We start from the raw sequence: 6238 nt of genomic DNA on the forward strand, positions 1-6238 counted from the left end.
ATTGGCTCTCTGTATCTTTAAAGTGATTGGTTGAAATCAAACGAGGACGTTTAAGATACTATGCGCGCGTTTTTATGAGAAAAATACAACGCTTTGCAGCAGACATGGCATCTAAAAGACAATACAAAGAATATCTACTGGATGAGTCGAAACAACCTTCAAGAGCTACCAAACACAGACGGATTGCAAAAGAGAAAGAGGTATTTCATGTTTTATATATCTTCTCTTATTAACAACAACAATAATTATGAAAATAATATTTGTATTATATTGTAATATGAATCGTTAATTTTGACCACAAGGGAATGTTTTGTTCATTGCAGAATACTTCATACAGTAGAGAAAATTACAAGAAATACCTGTATTGTGCAACCTCAGACACAAACACAAAAAGAAAGGTCTTAGAAGAGGTATGTTATGTTTCCATTTACAAGAATACAAATTATGGATGTTTTAATTAACGTATTACACATTGACATTGTAACTGCATTCCTTAGATTCCACTTTCATTTAATGGAGAAGAAAAATCTTCTTTGGAGGCATACTCAAAACTCATTCCCACATGTGACATGCAGGTAAAATCAATAAGATAAAATTCAATAGCAGGAGATTTAATTGTCAGTATCTGTGTGCTGTTTCTTAATTTTATTAGTACAGAGAATCTGCAAAATACTTTACTCTTAAGTTTTCATTCATTCAGAATTGTATTCGTTTGTTATTATATAAAGATTGCTTAATACATCCATGAACTGTCCCATGATCAGAATGTTCCAGATGAAGAACCTTTTACAGAAGAGGGAGCAAGCAGTCAGCCATATGATGAAAGCATAATAAGAAAGCATCATGTCAATTCAGCAGGAGAAGAGCAGCAGCAGGAAACACCAAACAAAAGTTCATCAGAGGTACTAAAATGTCAGAATTTGGAAATATGTAGATTCATTCATGGGACTGTGTTGAATTGTTGTTGCATTATTGTCATTCCAGTAAGATTATATGAAATGGGAATATTTGTGCATTAATTTTCCCTGTCATGTGTCAGAACACTGATAAGTACGGTCCTTGTATTTTAAAGCTGTGTGTCTTTTCTTAAAATATGATATAATCATGTAAAATTGCTGTTTCTATTTCATTTGACAATGTTCTATTATGTTGATTGCACATATTATGCAGCTAGCCAGAGACGAAGAATGCAGACAGTCCCACTCAGTGCTGGAATTGCCACAGACAGCATACCCAGACAGCACTTTCACTTATGCAAGAGGGGATCAACAGGATATGCAAACAGAAGTACAGGTAACAGTTACTCAATGAAGATTTTTAAATATAACTGAAGCTCTAAAAAAATAATAAGCTGTCACTAGTATGAAAATTGATCTAGAAATAAAGGTTATTATTATTACTATCATTAATATTCCCATAATAATGATATATTAATTGTCAACATCAACACTAGTTTAAATATTACAGATTTATAAATATTTCTTACAGGAATTATATGAAACGCAACCAGAACACATAGACTCTGCCACAACATTTGACCAGCAAGAGATTCCAAAGAGCAAGGTTGTTAGCTTTTATTATCGTATGTTTTGAGTACAAAAGCAGTCTTTTTCTGTAGATGAGTTATTTAAAGTTATTACTATGTAATATCTTCACAGACAGACCCTTTGGATGGAGATGATCTTGCATATCCTGGAGCACCACTGACAAAAGGACAAAGTTTGCTCTTACTCATGTCTTATGTACTAAGGCACAATCTGACATCGGTGGCACTGGAACATCTATTAAAGATTTTCAATGAGCATTTACCAGGCATGGCACCAGTGACCACATATCTTTTTCACAAAGCTTATGGACAGTATGGAAATTATCAACCACATTTTTATTGTCCAGCATGTGGAAACTACTTAGGGGATAATACAAGTGAACTACAATGTAGTGCTTGTCATGCAATAACTGATTCCGAGAGCTGTCTTAAAAGTGGGTGTTTCTTTCTAGTGCTTAAATTGGCTTCACAGCTCAAAACATTGCTTGAACAAAAACAGACAAGTTTAAACAAAGATCAGCTGTCTGCAGATGAGATATCAGATATACAATTTGGAGAAGAATACCGTAAGCTAAAAGATTCTGGTGAATTGGGTGAGGATGACATATCTTTAATTTGGAACTGTGATGGGATACCAGTGTTCAAGAGCTCAAAGTATCAAATCTGGCCCATTCAATGCCAAGTCATAGAACTTGAACCTAAAGAACGTAAGGCAAATATCTGTCTTCCGTGCCTCTGGTTTGGGGAGAAGAAGCCCAACATGTTAACATTTCTGAAGCCATTTGTAGATGAGCTGTTAGTTCTAGAAAGAGATGGCATTAAGTGGAAAGACTCAGCAAACATAGAGCATGTCTCCAAAGTGTATGCTCTCATATGTAGTTCAGATTCAGTTGCTCGCCCACTTCTAAGAAACACCAAACAGTTTAATGGGTTTTATGGATGTGATTTCTGTTATCATGTTGGAGGTGGTCCTTACATAAACAAAGCCCCAAAGCCACATCTCAGAAATGAAGCTGAGCACTTTCATGATGCAATGGCTGCAACACCCGAGAATCCTGTAATGGGAGTAAAAGGACCTTCATTATTAATGAAACTCAAGACATTTCAAATGATAAATGGATTTGTTCCAGAGTATCAGCACTGTGTCTGCCTTGGTGTGACCAGACAACTAGCCAAACTGTGGTTTGACTCAAAACATCATGACAAAGAGTGGTACATAGGAACAAAAGCAGACAACATTGACAAAGAGCTCATTGCAATTAAACCCCCAGTTGAAATAACTAGAGTACCACGATCTGTGGCAGACAGAAAATATTGGAAAGCATCAGAGTGGAGGTCATTCCTCTTATTCTATGCTCTGCCAACATTGAATGGGGTTTTAGTGAAGAAATTCTGGAACCACCTTTTTCTGTTAGTGTTTGCTATGCACATTCTTTTGGGACAAAAAGTGAAACACAGTGACATTGAATTAGCGGAAAGAGCTCTCAAAAAGTTCACTATGCTGTTTGAAAAGTTATATGGAGCAGCAAATATGACATTTAATGTTCATCTACTGACACACATTGCAGCAAGTGTGAGGAATTGGGGGCCTTTGTGGGCCACATCAACCTTTTCCTTTGAATCGTTTAATGGCACTCTGTTACATTACTTCAGTGGAACCACACATGTTCCTGAGCAAATAGTTAAAAGATTTCTTTGCTGGAGGAGTCTAACACAAAAAGCAGGAAAGATAATGGCAGATGCTAATGATGGGGTTAAAAACGTTTTTTCTGATCTCATAAACAACAAATTATCAACCTCTAATTCATCTAGCCTAAATGAAAATGTCAGGGTTTTTGGCACACCCTGTCATGGCAAACTGTCTGCGTTACAAACAATTGCTATCAAAAACTTGCTGGGTGTTACCGTCAGACACTGTGAATGTTATCACCGTTTCATTATAAAAGGCATACTCTATCATTCAAGCAGTAACAGAGGTCTAAAAAAAAGAATTAACTCAACAGTGGAATTACAGGATGGAAGATTATGTAGAATTCTTAGCATGGTAGTATTCAAAAGACAGCATTTATCAATGCACTGTGTACTGGTAAAAGAGCTCATGAAGACTAGTAGACAGCTCTGCAGGGATGGTCAGTTGAACATTGCTTCCACTTTTGTATCTGAAGTGTTGGAATCCAAGAATGTGTATGCAGTGCCCACTGAACTGTTCTACAGGAAAGCTGTTTTGGTCCAATCAAGAGGCAACGAGTATGTTATTCCTCTCCCAAACAATGTAGAGAGAGATTAAATAGTAACTGAAGAACTATAAGAAAAACCTTACAAAAAATAAATTTCAAGATTGTCCTGTTATATGCATTATTTATTATTTATTATTATTATGTATTATTAGAAATGCTGGTGACCACACAGGCTTTTAGTGTATTAAAAAGTGCTGTATGTTGCTGTTGTTGTTATTGATCCTGTTTATTCCAAATTCATTTTTGTATCACATAAAAAAATAGGTGACTTCAATTTAAAAAAATAACCCTAAGGTATATTTGAATAAAAGTAGCTAACTAAAGATTATTTACATTTAAAAATAAAAATGGATAATGCATTTATATCTTTTAGCACTTTACTATTTTACTGATAAACTGGTGGAGTATTTCAAAACATTAAACAGAAAAGGTCAGTTAAGGAAATGTACTTTTATTGTATATTTGTAAACACATCAAAGCACACTTTAAAATAATGTACCAAACGTGCACTAGGGTAGTATATTTATCTGAATACACCAAAGATCAATTTAAATATGAATTCAAATTAGTGTACTTATATGAAGTACACTGAAGTACTGCTGAGATAAAATGTACTTGCAATTATTGCATTGGAATTTGCACTTAAAATAATTCAGCATTATTTTTTAAGTAGTATACTTTCTCTGAATACACTAAAGATCAATTAAAATATTAGTTCGAATTAGTGTACTTATATGAAGTACACTGAAGTACTTCTAAAGTAAAAATGTACTTGAAATTAATGCATTTCCATTATATTTTATTTGTACTTATATTAAGCACACAAAAAAGTAATGTACTTGAAATGTATTAGCTGAAATTAAAATACATTGGTAGTACATTAAAGTATACTTAATTTTTACCTGGGTATATATATATATATATATATATATATATATATATATATATATATATATATATATATATATATATATATATATATATAGGACAGTTTGGAATTAAATGTCTCAGAGATATTCGATTTAGCAGCAACCCCACTGCTTGTTAGCATATTCATTTACCTACGGGAGCCCCATTAGGTATTGTTAACACATACTGCTTTAGTCATCCAAGCTCCCTACAAATTACATTAATGTTGCTGCTTTATGTAGGCACAGAACACAATAATTTGATTGAGTGCTTGTCTTTGATATAATTAGATTATCGTTTGAGGGAAGGGTAATACTTATGTCCAGTCACAACCATCATTGAGAAAAGCTGCAAGCTAAAAGCTTAGCCTTTTTGTGCTGTGATGATGCATGACTGGTATTGTTTTATATCTATAATTACACATATGTGTATTTATCAACATATTAGCTTGCTTTTACCTTTTAGAAGTTACCTGTAGTTATTTATCTTTTCTGTTAGCACAATTGAGTAGAAAACATTTAAAAAGCACTTTCCTGATCAACTGATCAGACTTGTTCCAATCAGAGTGGAGGTGGTAATCTTGCTTGAACGGTAAATATGCGGCATATAAATCAAATCACATTTGAAAGTGAGAAAAATCTATTAGACTGATATGATTGTCAGGCAGGCCTTTCTCATCAACAGTTAACTGAGTTGATAAGAAAAAGGGACGTAACCTTTGCAAAGGTAGAAAGAGGGCCTCATTTCCATCAGCACCTGACACTGTCACACAGCTGCTCTCATTAAAGCCTGTCAGTCACCCCAACCCCCCCCCCCCCCCCCCCCACACACACACACACACACACACACACACACAAGTGCCCCCAAATGCAATTTATCAATGTCAAAACTGTCAAAAGCTAATATGGTCTAAAGTTTCATGATTGGACAAATTACACACTGCACTTTTCAGTACAGAAGCAAAAGGGACCAGAATGCTTTGTGTTTGTGACATGCATGCGAAGACGTCCACGATGACAGATATTTCTGCCCCTGCTAGGATCACACACTGGATCACAGCGATTAAGGCTGTTTAACTGTATTGTTGCAAGGTACATATCAGACATCTAAAACTAGTGTCTGTAAGGATCACACAGTAATGGCCAACCATTGCCACTGGTACAGATTCAGGAACAACATGACCGTGTGACATCATGGCAATGACTAAGCAGATTAATACATTAACCTTTGACCATAAAACTCCATGACATAAAAACAAGCATTTGATAATGGAGTGACCACGGTCTTTTAAGCTTGCCATTACCGCAGGCATCTGCAGTGGTCCCTCACCAATCTCTACTTCGTGTCACCCAATCATCAGGGCCGAATGGAGGCTGAATATGCTAATGACTCTAATTGGACTACTAATAGAGCATGTCTCTGTAGTTTTTAAGCCTGCCGATGGCTGTGTAATCAGCACCGACAGTCGTTAAGAGAATGAAGAGGCGAGTGGCAATGTCAGGAGACGGCCCGGGCGGTTCCGGCTGACACTACCCCAATCTTCCAG

General features: G+C 35.6%; 1 long non-coding RNA gene across 1 annotated transcript; it reads left to right on the forward strand.

The window, feature by feature from the left end:
- Positions 1 to 41: 41 nt before the first annotated feature.
- LOC143493156 (uncharacterized) lies at positions 42 to 3986 on the forward strand. Its single transcript, XR_013125355.1, has 7 exons — positions 42 to 200; positions 324 to 410; positions 498 to 575; positions 765 to 902; positions 1171 to 1293; positions 1489 to 1563; positions 1659 to 3986. It is a non-coding gene; the product is annotated as an uncharacterized LOC143493156 (long non-coding RNA).
- The last annotated feature ends 2252 nt before the right edge of the window (positions 3987 to 6238 follow it).

The sequence above is a fragment of the Brachyhypopomus gauderio genome, chromosome 2, assembly GCF_052324685.1.
Source record: "Brachyhypopomus gauderio isolate BG-103 chromosome 2, BGAUD_0.2, whole genome shotgun sequence".
In the NCBI taxonomy this organism is placed as follows: domain Eukaryota; kingdom Metazoa; phylum Chordata; class Actinopteri; order Gymnotiformes; family Hypopomidae; genus Brachyhypopomus; species Brachyhypopomus gauderio.